The following is a 21,594-nucleotide window of genomic DNA, read 5'->3' as shown; positions in this document are numbered from 1 at the left end:
CTGTTTGGACAAGGAGCGAGGCTCAGAGGGGGAAGGCCACAGGGCTAGTCTCTCATCTCAAGATGAGAACTCAGACCTCAGATGCCATGCAACATTTCACTGTCACAACAGAACTGCCACAGTGCACTCACATCCATCCCTGTGCCTGCTGTAGGACATCCCTGGGAAACAGAAGGCTCTGTCTATCCCTGAGTGAACCATGGAAAACGGGGTCCCAGGGATGCTTACATGGGGTGATGGAACTGGCACTGGAGCACCCTGTCCTTTGCTGGGACGTGTGTGCACTCATGTGGCTGTTCACTGATCCGTCCTTCACCTGTCAGTCGGCTCTTAGGAGCTTTGGTTCACACAAACCTCCAGCAATGGACAGTGGCGCCCCCCATCAGCCTCATGGGCACATCAGCCCCCATCTGCCTCTTTTCCACATAACTAGGAGAGGGGGCAGGATAGAGTCCCAACTCGCTTGCTTTTGTGCTCCTGAGGCTGTAGGTTCTGGGCTTTGCTGCCTGCCCTGGGAATGAGGCTTCCTTTCACTTGTTCCAGCGTGCCCCTCCAGCCCCCTCCAGCCCTCAGGTGAACCTGGGAATTTAGCATCTGGTGACCAAGCCCATGCTCAGTCACCCAGCCCTCTCGTGTCTGGCTGGTCTGCAGTCCTCGCAGATTTCAGTGCAGTTCTGCAAGTGGCTACTGAACGCCTACTGTGTGCTGCCCAGCAGGCCGGGTGCTGCAAAGATGAATCATCTCTCCAGCTCGCATGTACACGCAGCCCCCTCACGTCCGCCATCTGAGTGATCCTCTTATGCTTTTTCCAGCCCTGCCTGTGACCTCCAGGATGCAGTAGAGATGGGGGGGGGGGTGTCCCAGTCTGGCTTCTTTCTCACCTGCATTCCCATCACATGTGTGTGCACATGTGTGTGTCTGCATAGGACTCAGCTGAGGGTCACAGGTGATCTACACACCTTCAGACCATGATGATGGTGATGGTGGGGTGGGGGGAGGGTGATGAAGACCACTTAAGAAATGTTCTTTGACACTGAAAAGAAAAAAATGTTCTCTCGCACTGCTTTCCCAGACCCCTCCTCCGCCCCATGACCAAGCTGACATCTTACCATCTCACCCAAATGCAGACTAACTGGATGAAGAGATTTGGCAGTTGTGGTCCTGTGTAGGGGCAGCTGGCCCGAAAGGAACCATGTAATCTTCCTCCTGGCCTGCTTACCTGCGTCACAGGGGCTGAGCTGGCAAGAAGGGGAGGTGAGGAGAGGCCTGAGAATAGACATAAATCCTGGACCCTCTGTCTAGTCACGGCTTCTAAGCACATGACAGATGAGGGCCATCACACTGGGGGGAGGACAGTTGCCCAGCCTTCCATGGGCAAGAATCTGGGCATTGACTGCTGGCAGTAAGGAGCACAGAAAGAGTTGCAAGTGGGCCAGGCAGCTTCCTTACACTTGAGAAGCCTTCTCCAATGGGGAAAGGCCCTGCTCCTTGATCTGGGGCTGCTTGCATCAAAGAGGAGGAGGCTGGAGCAGATAAACATGGCACCTTATGTTGGGACACTTAGCCACTACACCATGGGGACACAGCATCCTTTTTGTGTAGGAGCATGTGTGTACTTGTCCCCCTCCCCCATCCATAGGGTTTATGCTATATCCTGTTTCCTGCTTGTGTGAACTCAAGCTGGCTCCTCTCTGTCCCTCGGTTTCCTCATCTGCAAAATAAGGGTAATAATAGTACCCACCACATAGGGTTGTTAGGAACGTTTAACAGATTACTATATGTAGAGTGTTTGGAGCAGTGCCCAGCACACAGTGCTGTAGAAGTAGATGTCATTATTCATAGTGGGTATAATAATGGCATTCTCCTAGGAGTGGAGAAGAACACTATAGACCAACTTAATTGATACTCTTTTCAAATGAGCGCCCCTTAAATATTATAGCAACTTGGGGAATTTCATAATACTCTCCACATGATCCCATGGGACCCTCCTGGAAACCCTACTAGGCAGGCAGGACAGACATTACGATTATAGCCATTTCACATGAGGAGAAACTGAGACACAGAGGTTACTAAAGTGGTTCCTGGTCCAGTTAGGGGTTTCCATTCTACTTCATGGTCACACTGTGTTCAGCTGAGGGGTTAGGGGAATTTGGTGGGGGAAGGTTTGGGTGAAGATGGCTAGTGGGTTCAAAACTGGACCTCCCACCTGGTCCTTATAGGTGTTGGGATCAGATCACCGGGAAATGAGGCCCAGTGTGGGGTGAAGTTCACGTCATGTTCCATGCCTGCATGTTAGACTGGGTCTACATAGCATGGCTCAGGGGAAAGCAGATAGTATACCTCAGGGGATGGGAGTTAGTGGCAGGGCCACAGGACATACTTATTTGGATCTTTTTGAGACAGTTATGAATGCCCTGGGATGGGATGGAGATGGGATCGGATGGGAGTCCTAAGGGGTTTGTGGAGCCTGGATTGGGGAAACTTCTGTCAGAAGGAGACCCTTCATTCAGCCTGGTCTATATGTGAAGAGAAAACCCGAGAGAGACACTTCCCTGGGCCATGATTCTTGTCCCACCAGCCTCTGATACCCATGCCCCACGGCCCACCCTGGTAGTAGGAAGAGGGAATCTCCTGGATCCTTTGGTCTGAAGGAGCTGGGAAAGCATGTGGGGCAGGAAAATGAGTCTTGAGCCCAGATACAGAAGAATGAATGAAGACTTCCAGCGGGGAGAAACCAGCCCCAGAGGGATGCTTGTGAAGTGGGGTTTCAGGAGCTCTGGGGAGGTTGATATATGGGAATAGTTGATGGGGTCAGTGTCTAGAGTGGGACATGGGATGATGGTGGGGAGTGGGTGCGTGACCATGAGGAGGGGATGGGAGTCAAGGAGGTAGTGAAGGCCAGCAGGGGGTGAGAGCCTCAGGAAGAGAGCGGGGGATTGGAAGCCAACTGGGGCCTGGGCCTCCGGGCTGCTCCTGCTGCAAAACCTGACTGCCTAGAACCAAAGCCCCATCCCAAGCCCCCTCTCTCCAGGGAAGAAATCCAGGCCCCAACCTCATTTCTAGGCCTATGTGATCCACTGGGTCCATAGATCATGTGCCATGTAAATATGGCACATAATTGGGAGGCGCTGCAGGTGTGGATGGATGGTTCCAACGTGAGCAGGGAGAGAACAGTGGATCATGAGTTTCAGGGGAGGCTGGCGGGGCACTGGTGGCTGGCCCAGCTTGGTCTGGGAGGACTCTCAGGCCCGCCACCCTGCCACATGGCTGCTCTGTGGTGCCGGGCTGCTATTTACTGTATATTAGTTTTTAAATTACAGTACAACATTGATTCCCCGATCTTCAGACCCAGGCCTCTCTCGTGGTCCCTCTCTCGCTCCGCCACTCTCTGCCTCTCTTCTTCTGTCTTGTGTCTTTCTGCACCTGGTTTTTATTTTTTATTTTTTTAAAAGATTTTATTTATTTATTCATGAGAGACACACAGAGAGAGGCAGAGACATAGGCAGAGGGAGAAGCAGGATCCCTGCGGGGAGCCCGATGTGGGACTCGATCCCAGGGACCCTGGGATCACTGACCTGAGCCTAAGGCAGATGCTCAACCACTGAGCCACCCAGGTGTCCCCTCTCCACTTGGTTTTTAATGAAGGGTATTACCTTACATCATATTGTTACCTGCTAGTATTATGTTCATATTACCTTATATTTATTAGAGCATATACTGTATTCACCCCTGCCACATAGACACGGCACTTGATAGTTTTTAAAGCTTGGCTTGCAGCTCTATTTATCTGCTTTGGACCCCACAACAGCGAGGAAGTACGGCAAGCAGATCTGTCTCTACCTTAAGGTGGGGAAACAGGCTAGTAGAACGACCAGGTCATGCTTGGATTGCATTATATGACATTATACCATCAGGATAATGGCTTCTGGGTATTGAATGTTTAGGATGGGCCTGGCATTGTTCTAATGTAAGCTTTATAGACTCGTTTTATCCCCCACATTGAATTCTGTGGGGTAGGTGCTGCTATTAGTTCATTTTATGGGTGAGGAAATGGAGGCCTGGGGAAGTCAAGTAGCTTGGCCAGGGTCAAGCAGATGAGAAGAAGGCGGAGCTCGGATTTGAGACCAAGCACACGGCTCCTGAGCTTACACTCTTGCCTGCAATTCAGGTTGTCACATGCTGTGATCCCTGAGCTGGAGGGTGGGGACGGGGGTGAGGTGGCTTCTCCTTGTTACTAGAAGCGTTCGTGACCTCACACACCTTCAATTTCTGTAATCATTTTGCTGCACCTGAGGGAAACACAGGGACCCTCGCGGCACCTGGAAATGCCCCCAGAGTGTGTATCTGTAATTTGGGCTGCCAGGCGAGGGCAGGAGGGCAGGAAGGCAGGAGGGCTGGAGGGTGGTGGAAGCCCCGGCTGGGTGGCTCACTGGCTGCCTGCCTTCTCTTTTTCTGTGTTCCTGGAAGCAGGCTGCCATCCTGACCTCCATGGGCCCTGATCGACTGCCTTTGTGCACTTATCCTCCTGCTTTGGGCTTCAGCTCCGATCACAGGCAAAGCTGCTTGGCGGCCAGGCCATCTCCACGCTGGACCTGGCTCTCAGGGGCACGGCAGGCCGGCAGGCATCGGAGGGGTTGCTGGTAGTGCCGGGGGGCCCTGCATGTTCAGCTGCGTCCAGCCCCATCCCTGACTGGGGGGCTGCTGCTGAGCATTTCCCTCTGCAGCCTAAGATTCCTGTGTGAGCAGAAGTTTAGAAGGTGTACAGGCTTTACTCTGGACTGCAGCCACAGGCCCTTCTTCTCCAGACTCCTCATAGTTCCAGCCTCCTGCCTCCATCCTGAGGGGATACTGCTGTGGCTTGTGTCTGGGTCACATGGCAAAGCTGGCCAAGGCTGGGAAGCTCAGCTCACTGTCCCCACTCTTTCTCATGAGGAGGAGGAGGCAGGCTTTCTAGGACAAGCACAAGTGCCCTGTGCCATCTGCATCTACATGGCCCCTCATAGGGGCAGGGAAGAGAGTGAGCAATGGGGCCTGAGCCTGAGGATGTCGCTGTGACCTTACTTCCTGGGAATAAGCTATCCCTGGGGGAGGGCGGCTTATTATTATTATTATTATCCTCGGGGGAGGGCTTGCCTGCACATCTGCCTTTCCGTGGGCCTGCTGTTTCAAAGCTGAGCTTTGGGTGCCAGGACCGCTTTGCCAGGTTTCACACCCTCTGCTCCTGCTAAGGGCCCTCTAGCAAAGGAAATGTCAAGTATAAGGTAAAGGGACCTTTCCCTTCCCTCCCCTGGGCTCAGAATCATCAACTCACACCCCATACTGAACACAAACTGGGAACATCATTCAGAGGGGTGATGCATTTTTTTTCTTATTTATTGGTATAATTTATTGAGCACTTGTTACATAAGAAGAAGCCTAGCAGAGTGATTGAGGCCCAGGAGCCAGACAGCCTGGGTTCCAATTTCAGTGATTGCACCTGTGAGCTGTGTGACCTCGGGCAGGCCATCTCCCTCTGAGCCCAGTTTCCTCCTCCATGAAATGGAGCTTATACCAGCATCGAATCCTCAGGGTTGTGGCGGGTATGAAATGAGTGAAGAGCTTCAAAGCACTATGGTGTCTGGCCTAGGGCGTGTATTAGGTGTCTGCTGGTGCCGTGCTCTACATGGTTTCTCTCCATTGGTTTCCTCACTACCTTTCCAAAGTAGGTATTACCACTCTTTTTGTGCGGATGTGGAAACTGAGGCTCAGAATGGCAACGGGGTTGTTTGCCCAGAACTGAGGAGATTTCCGGGATGCAAGACTTTCACTTCTAAATCTGGGGAAGTCCCAGACCTACTGGGATGAGTCTTAGGTCCAGAAGAAACTGCACAGCTGAGCCAGGATTTAAACCCAATTGTGTCTGATTCCCACTGCCCTAAACAACCACACTAGCCTCCCTTGGGGCCAGTGCTTCTCTTAGCTGTTCACATTTGCTGAGCTCTGGCAGGTTTTGGAGGCAGTCTTCTATTTGATCCTCACCTAACCTTGTGAATTAGATAATCTTACCTGAAGTGTAGCAAAGAGGAAACAGACAGACACAGAGAGGTAAAGTGACTTGCTCAGGGTCACTCAGCCAGGAAGTGGCTGAGCCAGGATTCGAGCCTGGGCTATCTGGAGCCAGTGCCCTATGCTCCTGGCCACTCTGCTCCTCTCCCCTTGTATCTTTTCTTAGTTCCCTCCATGGTGCATGGTCTCGTTTCTTCATTCCAGTGGCCTGTGGAGTAGACAGAGTAGGTACTTTTGCCCTGTTTACGGGTCAGAACACAGAAGTTCAGAGAGGTCAAGTTACTTAGCTAACGTCACACAGCTTGTAAGTGACAAATGCAGGATGAGGTTTCATCAGAGGTTCTCAGCTGGCACTTCTTGTTGTGGTTTCCTTGTTCGATAAGTGGGAGGAGGCCCCCAGCCGAGCCGAGTCCTGTTCGGATTCCTAGAAAGCAAGAGATCTATGTCATCACTGGGTCCCCACATGCAGAGGGCTGGTTCTCATGCTCAGGCTCTGGGATGTCATTTGATGGCCTTGGCAGGTAGAGGAGGTGGCCTACCGCAGGGTGGACACACTGCCAGCCACACAGCTCCTTCCTCTTGCCGACTGGGGACTGAATGCATCACAGGTTGTGTTTTCCTGGAAGGGCAGCAAAAGCTCTATTAACCCCAGGCTTGTTTCTGAAGTAACTAAATAAAAGAATTGGGAAAGACAGTGACAAGAGTCTATAAATTCGGAATGATGTTCAGGAAAGTGGCCTGAGCCTTAGAGCCCATAAAACCCGGGCAGCCTGCGGGTTGGGGGTGATTTATGGGACCCTTCATCTGCCTTGGGGTCACCTGCCCATCAAGCTTCCTACTTGTGAGGTACTTTTGTTTTTAACTTCCAAGCTCTTTTCATAGTTCTGGGCATTTTGTGGTTGTCCTCAAGCCATGCATAGGGATGAATTACTCCCCCATATAACAGATGGGGAAACTGAGGCATGGATGGATTGGTGAATAGCCTAGGTGTGCATAGTGACCCAGGTCCCTTGATTCTGTCCTGCTAAGTTCTTACTAACATTTATACTGATTAGCCCTTACTACCTGCCGGGAATCATTCTAAGCAGTATAAGCTTATTAACGCCTTTAACCCTCACAACCACCCTAGGACACAGGACTATTGTCACTGGGGTTTCTCTATTGTAGCTGAAGCAGAGACCGTTTAATAACTGGCTTAGAACCACACAGCTGGGGTGTCGCAGGGCCAGGACTTGGATCTACAACCTTTAGCATCATGCCCATTAGCAAAACATAAATGCAGAATGGCCTGTGAGGGTGAGAAGGGGCCTGTGCTGTCCCTGGTGGAGCAGGCTGGCTGGCTGCCTCTGCCTGGGAGGTGGTGCTCTGTGCTCTGGGCAGTTTCAGTGCCATCAGATAAGAACATTCCTAAAGGAGCAGTGAGGGTGGGCAGGTGCTCCGAAGAGTGGTGGCAAAGTGCCATGGAGAAAGCCCTGGGCTGGGAGTCTGGAAGCCTGGATGCCTCGCCCCAGCTCTGCCACCTGCTGGCCATGGACCTGGGTGACCCCACTGTGCCTTTTACCCCTTTGTCTCTGCCCTCCTCTGATCTGGACTGAGGTGGGACATCACATGGTTTTTGGGACCCCCTTGCAGTGGTGATGGCGGCAGCAGGAAGAACACAGAAGCTCCAATGCCAGACCTGGCTTTACACTCACTGTGGAAACCCAGAGCAGCAGCCGGTGTCCGAACTACCAGCTTAACACCTGGGCTATTTAAAGTGTCTGGCACTGCCTAGAACTTTGAGGTTCTATTCTTTTAGGAGGGGTCTGGGCTGGGGCCACCTCCCTCCACATTGCCCTGCTGGAGATCGAAGGGAGAGATGGGCTTGGCCATTGCCGATTACCTATGGTGCTAACACTGCTTCCCCATTGGGTGCTCATCCACAAGGGTGGGGTGAGGGGCTTTGCTGGAGGAAGTGGGGGTACAACATCCTCTTCTTCTGGTCAAAGTCTATGAAACCCCAGATCTATGGAGGAGAAAGCAGAGGGACCTCTCCTGGTTCCTTTCCTTCTTTTTGACCTTCTTTGGCACGCGGCCAGCCTGGCATGCCTCCATTCCATTCACTTGCAGATGACAGGTGTTTCCTGAGCACCTAGTATTGGACAGGTGCTGGGTTACACGCATCAGCTAGACCTGGTCCCTACCCTTAGGGTGCTCCCCGTCTGTCAGGGGAGGCCGAGAGGTAAACAGGCAATTATAGTACACTGTAACAGAGCTCCACTAGAAGTGAGGAACCAGGGGAGCTTCCAGGAAGAGGTGATTCTGTTCTACTCCACTGCCTTTCGCTAAATGGCCACAATATCCTCCTGAAGGCCCTGCCTCCCCAGGCTCCCCTAGCCCACCCTAGACAGTGAGCATGCCTTGCTGAAGACTCATTGACCTCAGGATAAAATCCTAACTTGTTAGATGACCCTCAAGGTGCTGGTCCCATCAGCTTTCCCTGGTCTGTGCCCACCACCCCAGCTCCCTACTGGACTTCCAGAGTTCCCAGAGCGCATCATGCTTTTTCCCACTTTTGAGCCTTCGGATTCACTGGGTCTCCTGCCTGGAACACCATTTCCCCACACCTGGCTTGGTTGGATCCTTCTCTCACTTTAGGTATCTGCTGAAATATTGCTCCCAGAGGATGGTCTGATCCACTCCCCACCCCAGGCTAAAGTTGGTTCCTTACTGCTTTCATTCAGAATGGCTCCCCCCCCACCATATATTTTTCCCCACTTGGCATTTGCTTGTTTGTTTATTGCTTCTCTCTTGCAGCCTGTGAACAACGTGAGAGCCACAGACTCGTGCTTAGACCGCCAGCCTGCAGGTCCTACTGCAGGGCTCACCAGCTGTACAACCCTGGGGAAGTCACTTCCCCTCTCTGTGTCCCACTTTCTCCATGTGTAGATGGAGGTGGTCTTTACCTCACAGAGGTGTTGTTCTGGTTTAATGAGTTAATATATGTAAAGCCCTTAGAACAGTGTCTGGCACGTGGCAAGTGCTCAATAAATATTAGCTATCATCATTATTTTTATATCCAGTGCCCAACTCAATGAATATTTAATGATTAGATGAGACACCTGGGCTGAATCTTCAAGGGAGTAGGTTGGGCCTGGTTAAAGAGAGAACTGGCGATGTCGGTCCTGGCTATGCACCGAAGTCACCTGAGGGGCTTTAAAACCCAGGATGTCTCCACTCCGGCTCCCAAGAGAGTCTGATTTCATAGTTCTGGGTGTGGCCCGGCCATTGGAATTTCAAGCTCTCCCAGGACTCCGATTCTCAGGGCTTCAAACCTTGGAGATGGGGAGAAATGGGCATTCAGAGCAGCGAGGATGTTCTGCAGCTGGGGAGGCATTGCAGGGCGAAGGCTTTCAAGAGGGCTAGCAAGAGAGGCCCGGGGCAGGGAGTTGGATGTGCCCCAGGCAGGCAGGGCCAAGCCAGGATGGGCCCCCACCTGCCATATGAAGGAGCTCAGGTTAGGCTTGGTGGGGAAGCTGGAGGATGGGGCATGCCTGGAAGGCTTCTACACTGGTAATGACATGGTCCGATTTGCCTGTAAGGAAATTGGCCTGGGTGGATGTGTGGAGGATGAATTACAGGGAGTGGAGTTGAAGGCACACAGATCAGAGTGCAGAGGGCCGTCTGCCACTGCAAGAGCAGTTCAGGGCCTGGCTTGTACAGGGAAGGCCACTTACTTGTCCCCCATTTAATGGCTTAATCCTCCTTGGCATGTCTGAACAGTGAAATCTGGTCGGTGCAGGATTCCTGCCTGTCACCCTGCCCCTAGCTACAGCCACATCGCATGTGGATGTAACCCAGGCTGATGTAAATAATTCCTATCTCCTGACCAGTGAATGGCTTCTTCTGTCTGGGTTCTAAGGCAGACTCCCAGGACATCGTGACAAGTCTCTATTCCACAGCCCCTGGCGCCGCCCACCCTCATCCACGATGCCCTCCCAGCCTGCGATCTGAATGTACCAGTTTTTGCTCACATTCCAGGCTGGTTCACTCTCAGAGCACCTGACTCCCATCCTTGAAGCTTCTCAGCAGCCCCTCGAGCAGATGCCTTAGTCTTCCCTTTACCTGCTCTGTAGGGGGAGGTCAGGCTTCCCGACTCAATGCCCTGGCCACCGCGCTGTTCCCATCCTCATGTTCATTTGTCCTCCTGCAGGTGGATGCAGGTGGATGTGGATCCCAGAGCTGCCTTTGGATGGCAGGGCTCTCATAAAGTGATCCACGTCCTTCCCACTGTATCATGCTGTATGCCACCCAGTGTAGCTGGGTGCCCCAACCTGGCTCCTTACTGGCTATATGATCTTGGGCAGGTCATTTGACCTCCCAGTGCCTCAGTGTCCTTCTCTATAAAATGGGGTGAAAACTCAACAAATAGTCCAGAGCCCCCAGCCATGGTCATGGGTTTGAATTGGCTATCTGGGTTCAGAGGATACAACAGGCTTTATTTACCACCATGTTTCTTACTGTTAGGGAAGGATTCGGGACAGAATAGGATATAAAGCATCTGCATTTTCATCTTGTGTGGGGCCCTGCAGCTGCCCATGTGAACAACTTTTTTTTTTTCACCCCACACCTACATAGCAGCCTGTCAGCTGCTATGGCTATGAGTTGAGATACAGGTGAGTCTCTGTGCTACAGAGAAGCTGCAGCCTCAGTTGTCCACCATCTGTATACCATCTTAGAGCTCCAAGATCTGCCTGCTGGCTCATAGTCCCCTGGTCCCATGGATCGGGGGTTTCACAGTACACCACAGACACCGCAGAGTGGGGTCTTACCTGTGCTGTGGAAGGACAGCCCGAGCTGTTTTCCCAGGGAGGCCTAGGTCAGGCCAGCTGCTGGCAAGCCTCTGCTCTATCTGTACCTGACACTTCTTGTAGGACTGGGACAGTCAGGAGACTGCTGTCAACGACCAAGGTAAGAACTGGATTTATAAAAGAGAGGAGAGAGGGAAAATAGCAGAACACCTGGCAAGAGTGAATCTTGTTTCACATTGTGGGGGTAAACTGATCAGCTGGCAGCTGGTAGACTGGTTAGTCTGGGCATCTCTGTTCCCGAGCAGGTTGTCTGGGGCACTGAAGAACACAATGGCAATTGTTAGGGATTTTCCAGAAGAACCCCAGGATTTCACCTGGGGTGGGAGCAGAGTCTTTGGGGGATGCGTGCCAGTGGTCCCTCACCAGCACCTCCACCATAGCCAGGCTAGGCTGCACTCCCCCCCCACCCCCCGCCATGGGCCACTATAGGATTAAATGGGTCAAGGCACGCAAAGGCCTCAAAACAGTAAATAATCAGTGCTCACATGGAAATAAGTGCATGGTATGTGTTTAGTAAGTTCCACCTCTTTCTCTGGTTTCCATATCTTTGGCCTCTCTAGCTGCTGTTGCCTAATGTCCCACATCTCTTTTGGAACTGAGATCAGGAGGGGAGAGGAGGAAGATGGGGACCCAGAGAGGATGCCAAGAACCCAGACAGCTTTGGAGCAGTTGGTTTTAAGCAATAAAGTGGTCAGGTTCTTCCCCTGGAGCCCTTTAGGACCTAGAATTGGGGAGAATTTCTTTTGTCTCCTTTTGGCCAAGGCAGCCTCAATCAGCAGCTCCCATAATTTCATGCCATTGGCCAACGCAGGCTGTGTCCATCATTTTGTTTTTCCTCTCAGCATGGAGGATAACTAGAAGTCTGGAACCCAGAGAAAGAGTGTCCTGCTCTCTTCTCGCTGGGACGTGGGGAAGAGGACCCTGGTGGCAGGACGCTGTTCTATTCCTGAATGTTTTACTTCTGTACTTCCTTTTCTCTAGAAAGTCAGGTGGGCTAAGGGCTGGGGTCTCAGAGGCTGACTGTGGAGCCTGGCTGTCCTGGGGACTTGTAGTATGACATTGATCAAGAGGAGACCCTCTTCTGTTTCCTCATCCTTAAAGCTGGGAGCTTTAAGGAGATGGGCCTACTTCTTTCTACTCTAAGCATACTCTTCATGTTTCTCTTTAAAGCCACTCTCAAAGGTCATTATCCCAAGGTTTGGCTGGAATATAAGTGTTAGGGGGTCCACCCTTCAGGTGGCCCTGGCTGTTACACATCTAGTCTTGGGGCAGGAAGAGCACTGCTTCCTTTCACTATGGGTTGGGAGCTTTTCTTAGAGTTGTGGGAAAGCTAGAAACTCCAGATCCATCTTGAGGCTTTCACTTGAACAGACAGATGCCATGATGATGTGTTTCTGAGTCCATGTCTCAAATGGTTAGCACTTTGATGGTGGGGTGCTTGTTTCCATTATTGCACATAGCACCTGGCATGGCCACACACCTGGAGGGGGTGTTTTACGAAGACTCATGCTTCTGTGATGGTGAGGGCTGCAGTAATGGGAACAAAGGTAGTGGAGGAGGTCAGGAGGATTGTGGGATGGACATTATGATTGCAGGGATGATGGAGATGGTTGCTGAGGTCACGGGATAGGGAAAGGCTGGAGAGATGATGTAGGGCATTAGAGGCAGTTAAGAAGTATTTTTGCTAGGAGTATGGAAAAACTCATTGAAATCTTGTAATTTAAGGGAAGGGGGACCAGATTTATGTTTTGAAAAGCTCACTGCAGACAGCCCGGGTGGCTCAGTGGTTTAGCGCCGCCTTCAGTCCAGGGCCTGATCCTGGAGACTGGGGATCAAGTCCCACGTCAGGCTGCCTGCATGAAGCCTACTTCTCCCTCTGCCTGTGTCTCTGCCTCTGTGTGTGTGTGTGTCTCATGAATAAATAAATAAAATCTTAAAAAAAAAAAAAAGAAAAGAAAAGCTCACTGTAATTGCATGGTGGAAAGCTGCTCGAAGGGATGGTGGGGGTGAGTGATGCAGACCAGTGAGAAGACCATGGGAATAATTCAGGAGAGACAGAATGGTGGCTGGGACTGGGGTGGTAGAGGTGGGATACAGAGAAGTGGGCAGATGCTGGAGCTGCATAAATGGTGGAATCAACAGGGCGTGGTGATAGTTACACAATACCTGGATCAGATTGGAGGCACAGTGAGTGGGAAGGTCTCATCAGCGATACAACTTAGGAGTCTGGCTTGGGCAACTGGATAGATCATAGATTAATAAGATCCATGGGGCCAGAAGCTTTGTCTTGTCTGCCTGTATCCCCAGGTCCTCAGGCAGCAGCTCACAGAAGGTAGGTCCTCAGTAAATGTTCGTTGCATGACTATTGCTGTTGCCTCTTGGTCATGAGCATGATGGAAAGCATATATTGTGTGTCTCAGCTGGACACCAGGCACTCTTGGAGCTGGCTCACAGGATGGTTGATGGCCATGGGGCTGGACCTAAGAGTCAGATAAACCTGAATTTGGATCCTTCCTTTACTGGCTGTGTGATTTGGGAGAGTTACTTAACCTCCCTGAGCCTCAATATATTCACCTAACAAATGGGGACAAAAAAGAGGTCTTACCTCACAGATTACGCTGATGAAATGAGGTCCTATAATAAGATACATTGTACAGTGCCAAGCCCAGCTCCTGGACCTTGATTGCCAAGTGTGATGGTGGTCATTTAATAAAATTACTCACCTGAATCTCATATCCAGCACCTTGCTGGACACAGTGTGGGGTGACGGGGAGGAGGTGAGTGAGGGCAGGGGAGCCGTTGAGGTCAGGACTGGACATACCATGGGAGAACTGGTGCTCTATCTGCAGCCATCCTATTGCTTCCACTCTGATTTCTATTCTTGTTTCTTGGCAGTCCAGGAGATGAGACTGTTTGTGACATGGCCTCCGGGGTTCATGGCAGGCCCTCAGTGCTGACAGGGAAAGCAGACCGTCTGGGGACTCAGCTGCTTCCCTATCTACCTCTGCCTTGGCTTAATCCCAGCTTAGTCACAAAGAAGTGTATTTTAAAAATAGCAACAGGTGCTGTTCATCCAGATGGAACCCCTTAAAAACCACTGCTCCCTAATGGTCTTTGCACCTTGATAAATGACTACAGATTGACAGGGAGCCCCTGGCAGCTGCTGATCCCTGCACTTTTCTTCCCTTTGATAAGAGAGCAAGGACTCAGCAAGCCTGAGGACCCTCGAGGGCCCCCCAGAGGAAGAGGCAGTAGGAATTCACGGGCCCCATGGCTGACCCTGCTGCTGTCTTCTTTGTGTGTCTGGGCTAGGGGGAGAGGGAGATAGAATCACAGACCCTGAGCCATTAATGGGATGCCGAGTGGTAGACATTCCAAGAGCAGGAGAGAGAGAGGCCCCATCTGCACCAGGGTCATCTGTGGGTACTGTGCAGATGTCAGGGAGGGGTCTCTACAGAGTCAACCCTTGGGGAGAGACAGGTGGGGCCAAGAGCGAGTTGGTGGGCAGATCATCAGTACTTGGTCAAAATCTAGACTTAGGCTATAGGGAGACATCCATATGATACACACTCCTCCACATACAGAGACCTGTGTACCAACCCTCACACCCTCCGTGGCGAGCCCCTCCGAGACTCATCTGCAGTCCCTTGATGGATGCAGCCAGGGGCAAGCTCCACCTTGGGCCTGATGGGGTAAGTGTGTGTGTGTTGCATGTGTGCGGGGGCCTTTGCATGTACAATGGAGGCTTAATGTCAGTTCCTAGAAAAGTCTTTACTTCTAAGAGGTGACAGAGGCAGACTAGACTTTTTTCCAGAGCTTTCTGGAAAGGCCAGTGTGTCATCCCTTCTGCTTGATGCAGTGGCTGAGGTCCTTCAAGCCTCAGAGGCAGTAGAGGGAAACTCCAGCAAGCTCTGCCCCTGGCTGGAACCACAGGGTCCTGGTGGAATAACACCCTCTCTGGGTGGACCCTGTGATGATGACCCTGGGGGCCGTCAAATTGGAAGCCATGCCTCTTCTCTTCCTTTGCACCTAAATGAGCTGCGCCTGAACTCTACCTTCCCCTAATCTCTACCTCCAGGAAGTCCTCTTGATTGGTCCAGCCCAGTCCAGCCTCGCCTCCAGCTCCCACCTCATTCCTCATCTGTGCCTCTTACCTGTCTCTCATCATATGTTCAATTTTAAATGATTTTCTCCTACTTCTCTGTCATCATGCCCAAGCTGGGCTATCCTCTTCCAGAGGGCAAGTTCTGGGCTCCTTAGCCTCTGCTCTGTTCATTCATTCATTCATTCATTCACTCTCATTCTTCAAATACTTCTTGAACTTCCTGTCTGATAGGTAGGTGCCAGACACTGGACTGGGCCCTGGGGCTATGGAGGTAACCAAGACTCAGGTTTCCTGCCTAGGGGCTCCTTGACTCCAGCAGGTGGAGAGGAGACACCCCAGACTCCCTGCAACCCGAATTAGAGAATGAAGGTGTGGAGGAGGCCTGCTCTGGGAGAAGGGTTTACCATAATCTGGGAAAAGTGAGCAGTTGGGGTGGGCCCCCCAGGCCTGCCGCAGCCCGCCCCTTCCTCCGGCCGCTTGGCCTGGCCCAGCTTGTCCTCATTGGCATTGTATTCCCTGTCCATCCTGACTCTCCTGCCCGGGTTAAATGTGGGGCAGGCCAGGGCTCTGGTTTTCCTCATATCTGAAAGGGCTGTGCATCCTTTGCCCTCATTTCAGCTCTTCCATAACGATCAGCCTCCTGCAAACCCTCCAGCTCTGGTGCCTCCCCCAGAAAGTGCAAGAAGAGACTAAGCCATGAATCCAGGCACTCCCTGGACCCCCTGAGCTGGCACTGCATTTGGGAGCCAGCCCCCAGCAGTGAGAAGGCACGGCTGTGTAGCCCACTTGCACCCCGCCATCACCAATGTGCCAGCCCCTTGGGCCTGGGCAGCAGCGCGAGCAGTGCTCATAGGGAGTTTTTAGGAGATATGGAAGCTTTTCCCAGGTCTGCTCCAAGCCAGCCATTGGACTGCCCTCTCTGGGGCCTCAGTTTCCCCATCTACAAAATGAGGGTTGCTGCAGAAGCTCCCAGGGCCCCTTCCAGCCCTGAGTCTGTGAGGGAAGGCCTGGATTCAGGCCAGCTCTCCTGCAGCCCACACAATGCCCTCCTTTCCTTCTGGTTACCTGGAAGGCAGAGGAGGAGTTCGAGTGACTGCAGAGGGCATCAGAGGGGCCTGGGGCTCCTCCCAGCTGTGCTTTTCTTGGGACCCGAGCTTCTGGCACCGCTTCCTGGCCCTGGGGGACTGTATGTCCTGAGATCCCGTTGAATGTGTCTCCCTGATGAACACACTCTGCCAATGACACCGGGTGGGGGGCAGCTCTGCCCTGAGGCAGCCGTTGGTGCAGAACATCCCTTAGCTCGGACAGCCACTCACTCCACCCAGTTGCTCAATCACGTTACAGAAAAGGAGGGAGCACACATCAGTCAGGGTCGGGTGGATTTGGGGGTTGCTCGGGATCATCTAGGTTAGTGGTTTTCAAGCTTTATGGACTGGAATGCACAGTAAGAAATGTATTTTGTATCACAACCAGTTTGTACACTTGATGCATACAATACTCAACACGTGTGTAATGGAAACAAAGTATTCTAAATCAGCCTTCTTACTAAGTACATGCCCTGTTCTATCCTCTCCTCTCCTATTCTCTTCTCGTCTGCTAAGCATGCTGGTTGTGACCTACTGCATTGATTGCATGACCCACCAATGGCCCGTGGACTACGGTTTGATAAACACTGATCTAGAGTGATCGCACAGATCTGGCGTGATGGGTGTCGGGAGCGCCTGTCTGTTCTAATGCACGTTAGTGCGATCAGCTTTCCTCCCCGAGTGTCTTCAGGCTGGCTGATCCAGAGAGCGCACCCTGCACTTGGCAGCGTGCCTCCATCGCAGCCCCTTTGCGCACGGGAGTCACGCACCCCTCCTCCTGCCCTCTCTGCCCCCGGTACTTGTTGGGGCTCTTCAGGTAGCTCTGCATCGGTGAGGGTCCCTGGCCTCACAGGAGCTGCCCCACCAGCGATGGTGTGTCTCCTGCCTCGCGGCATCCTGGCCAGCTCCCAGGAAGAGCCTGAAGCACGTGACCTCTGAAAGGGTGGGGGGCGGGGGCCCCTGCTGCTGGCTGCAGTGTAGTCCGGGTCAGAGAGGGCCACCCGGACTGGATTCCATTCAGCCCACAAACACTTATTAAGCACCTCCCGTGTTTCTCACGCTATAGAACATCCAGGCCACGGGAAGGAATATTCTCTCACCGAGCGTGGACTGAGCTTACTCTGAGCGCTGGGCCCAGGGCTGGCACAGGACAATGCAGGGATGGAGACACCACCCTGCTGTCCGAGAGCTGGCGATCTGGCGGGAGGCGGGCGCGTGTGCACAGATGGAGAAGACTGTCCTTGGCGTGGGAAGGGCCGAGTCAGGACTGAGCCCGGGGAAATGGAGGAGGGAAGGAGACTAGCCTGTGTGTATCAGCTGCTCCCACATGAGTGGGACTTGGGAGCATAGCAGAGAGGGAGAAACAAGGAGGATTTGTGAACAGGACCCCGGGAGCCTGGCCGGCATGGGGAGGTAGGGGGTTTGCGGGGTCCCAGGGGCGGAGCCAGTGATGCTCACTTTGGGAAGGTGCTGGGGGCTGGGGTGGAGTTGGCAATAAGGGGAAGACAGATCTGGGGGAGGGGCAGGCTTGAGTCCCAGCCCACCAGGCCCCTCTCGGATCCCTGCCCCCTCTTGGATCTTGGAGGCTGGTACCTCCCTGGGTCAAAAGTCTAGGTATTACAGCAGGGGCTAAGTCCTACCTCCCCACCCCGCCCCTAAAACACTTCCCTCCCCCCTTCCTCCACTTTACCCCAGGCCTGGCCAGGCAGGAACAGGCTCCCCACCCCAACCCCCCTCCCCTTTGTGCTCCAGCCTGGGGTGGTCCCAGCCAGGCCAAGGATTTTGAAGGTGAGGGGCTGTTGCCCGCGCAGCCCCTGTCTGCTCTAGTCAGGGTTTACAGTGGCGGGAGTCATAAACTAAATTCGAGTAACGGCTCAAACAGTGGCATCGGGCAATAGACTGAGCGCTGGAGGCGCCGTAATGGGTTTACTTAGGAGCCCTGATTTACAGCGTCATCAGGAAGCCTCCCAGCCCTGCTCCCGCAGGAGGAACGTTTAGAGGCTGATCCCTCCCCGGCTGCCTGCCGACTCCCATTCTACACTTGACAAATGCAGGAGACACCGAGCAGCGCTCCCTCACCCCCACCCACCTGCCAACCACCCCACCTCCACCGTAATCAGTGGCTTCATCTCTCACCATCTTGACACGCTTTCCTGCTTGGATCTGCACCCCAACATATGCTCCTTTCCTTGTCCCCATTAATCCTTATTGTCTTCAGAAGTCACTCCTGCGGGCTGCCTTTCCAGCCAGCCTCCTGCCATCCTTCACCCTGATGCTGGCACACCTGGAGGGGGCTGTGCTGCTGGCATGCTCTGTTTCCCTGCACCATGTGGGGTCACGGTGCTGCCTGGCCAGTGGCCCCTGAGCTGCCTCCCACTGCTGTGAACCTTGGGCAGGTTACATAGCTTCTCCATGCCTGGTCCTCATGTGCAAATAGAGGTGCTGATGACATTCCTCACCTGAGAGTGGGTTTTATGGGGATCGAATGACAGGATGCAAATGCTTATAATAACAGTGTAGGAGTTCTGTAGTCATAGGAGTAGGAGCTATTATTAATAATACTAATAAACTTAATGATTCTAACATCACCATAGCTCTTGCCTTCCTGTACTAGACCCCAAACTCCACAAAGTCAGGGACCCTCATCCCCATCAGATGAAAGGCTTCTCTCCCTTCCTTGCCCTCCTGTGACCTGCTGCTTCCCAAGGTCAGCTCACTGATCCACTGACCGTCTAAACCCCACATGAGCCGAATAGCCACATCCACTGCCCACCCTCCTTGCAGCCCCTTAGCAGAGGGCAGTGATGACCCAGGCCTTCATCAACCCAGGGGAAGGAAGTCCTAACTGTTCCTCCACTGGCCACAAGCTGGCCAGACCAGAAGAGAATCAGTGCACTGACCCTTTGGGAGGGCTAAGGATGTGCGTTGATTTCCGCCTGTTCCCAGGCTCCGGGCCAGCCACTCCTATCCAGAATCTCAGGGGCTGAAGGTGGTGTTGGAGGGGCCTTCTCGGTGATCAGAGCAGCTTCCCTTAGGACCTCGGCTTACTCAGACCTGGGAACCAGGAACTACCCATCCGCTGGAAGGCACCTCCTCTCCTCCACCTCTTCATGTGGGATGTCAGGACCCATCACAGGTCTCCACTGCTCACTGCTGGACTGTGTTACTTCTTTCAGGTAAATGGGCAGGTGAATCTTTGCCCAAAATATAGAAAAGTCTTCTGTGCAATGAGATAACTTTGTCATCACCAATATCGGTAATGATCATCTCTCACATCGCCCTTACTGTGTGCCAAGTGCTGTTGTAAACGCTTTGCAATATTAACTCACCTAAACCTCACAGTGATCTTATAAAGTAGGTGCTGCTTTCATTCCTATTTTACAGATAAGGCACAGAAAGGCTAAGTAACGTGCCCAAGGTCACACAGCGGAGCTGGGATCTGCACACTTAATCACAGTGTGTCACGGTGTGTAGGAACATCCCTGATGTGATGGCTTGGGTCCCAGCCATGGCACTTCTGCTGCCCCAGTTTCTCTCACTGGGCACAACGCACTCTCATCTTTATTTATAGATGTCTGATTGGGTCCTCAAGGCCAAGGCCTGTCCCTGAACCCAAGCCCTCCTTGGAGCACAAGATGCTATGGATCTTATCTCCTTGGGGCTCTCGGGGATGAAGGTCAGTAGCGACAGCCATGGCCCAGCCTCCATCTCCATCATCCTTATCCCTTCTCTGAAGCCTCACATCTCTGCTTCCTGCCCTTTTCTGCTTTTTCTGTGGCCAGATGTCAGTGCTTGGGGTGGGGTGGGGGGGCAGGTTCGTGTCCTCTGCTTCCTCGGAGCCCTCAAAAGATTAGACATGTGCTGGCCCAGGGGGCGCTTGCCCCAGAGTAAAGGAGGGTCTGATGAATGGTGTGACACCCTCAGTCATGAGCTCACAGCCACCCCATCCCAGACTGTACCGGCGTGCTGGCTGGGGTGCAGGGTGGAAGGTAGCAGGATGGCAGATGGGCTGCAAGATACTCATGGAGGGCGGGGCACCCAGGGAGGCACCTGACAACTGAGAGCTGACTGTGATCCTGGTTATTATTATGTCTCCTGTATGAGTTGCTGTCTGAGGTGACAGAGGTTAGGCAAATTGAAGCACACCTTGGGCAGGATTTGGACTGGAATTGTATCTTCAGAGATTCAAGCACTGATGACCATGGCCTCAGGAATTCTGGACACAGGCCAAATTTGGGGTCACTCAGATAGGAAGACATGAGTCCCAAGAAATGTCTCATTCAGAAGAGGGCCCTGAGCATTAGGGTGTGTGTGTGTGTGTGTGTGTGTGTGTAAAAGAGACTGGGTTCTAGTTCTCTCTCCACTGCTAACCAGCTGTGTGACCTTGTGCCCACCACCTGTTCTCCCTTCTGGAAAAACCTGCCATCCTTAGGACGAGAGCGTGGCCTCTGAATGACTGTAATGGTGGAAAGTCCTGCAGAATTGGGGCATAGGTGATGGCGTCCTGTGAGATTGGTCACCCTGTCCCCCTGCTCCCACCCTTTGAGAAGAGCATATGGGCTCCAAATCTTTTCTTCACTGCTCTACGCCTCCGGGATAGGTCCAGATGACATTAGTCCTTTTGCGTAGAAGGGCTCTTGGCCAAGGGTGAGACAGATCTGTCAGGGTGTCAGGACCCGGACAAGGGCCTGAGTTCATACAAGACTGGGTCCCTGCTGTCACAGAAGTGCTAGACAGGAAAGCTGGCCATGCAGCCTGAGCCCACGTTAAGGAGCCCTCCCACCGGTACCCATGGCTCCTTCCAGGCTCCCGGACCCCAAGTTAGCCCCTGGGCTAATGCTAGACCCTCCAGCTGATGGGACCCTTTCCAGAGGGCTCAGGTGGGCAGGGTGGGTGGAGCTCAAGGAGAGCAGGTCTGCTGACAATGAGTTGAGGTATCCAGAACACGCATGGCAGAGAGCCTGGAACAGACTATGTTCTGAGTGTATTATTACTGTTAGGGTTATCCTCATTTTTATTACATGTCTTGCTTTTAGGGAGCTCCCAGGCGAGATGACATGGAGGCCAGTAGGAAAGAAAGACATAGCACAGGAAAGCAGTCAAGGCTGGGTGAGCAGCTCTATGGACAGGTTGTATGTCAGCAGTAAGTGTAGGTGGGGTGGGTGCTCAGTGGCAGGGATTCAAGTCAGGGTAGAGAAGGCTGGAGCAGAATCACCACCGGCTCCCATCTATTTAGTACAAGGAAGCTTCCTGCCAGTGGGGAGGCTTCTGAAGCCCTGAGAGCATGAGAGAGAAGCAGGCTGGGGAGCATGGATTGGGGACAGAGAATATAGGATTGCTCTCATAATGCCAGTTTCTCTAGACTCCCCTCTTTGCCCCCTTGGAGTGGTGGCCTGTAAGGAGGGGGCTCTGAGTAGCAACTGCATCTGGCTCGTACCTCCCGGATGGGGCCCAGACAGCCCACCAGTGGCCGTCACTCATCCCTGTGTGATCAATACTCCAAGAAAGG

At 52.9% G+C, this 21,594-nt stretch overlaps 1 protein-coding gene across 1 annotated transcript in view; it reads left to right on the top strand.

Annotated features, from left to right (window-relative positions):
* LRFN2 (leucine rich repeat and fibronectin type III domain containing 2) overlaps positions 1 to 21,594 on the top strand; it is a 181,589-nt gene that overhangs the window by 8,249 nt on the left and 151,746 nt on the right.

The sequence above is a fragment of the Canis lupus genome, chromosome 12, assembly GCF_003254725.2.
Source record: "Canis lupus dingo isolate Sandy chromosome 12, ASM325472v2, whole genome shotgun sequence".
Classification (NCBI taxonomy): Eukaryota; Metazoa; Chordata; class Mammalia; order Carnivora; family Canidae; genus Canis; species Canis lupus.
This window is presented reverse-complemented; position numbering and strand designations above follow the sequence as displayed.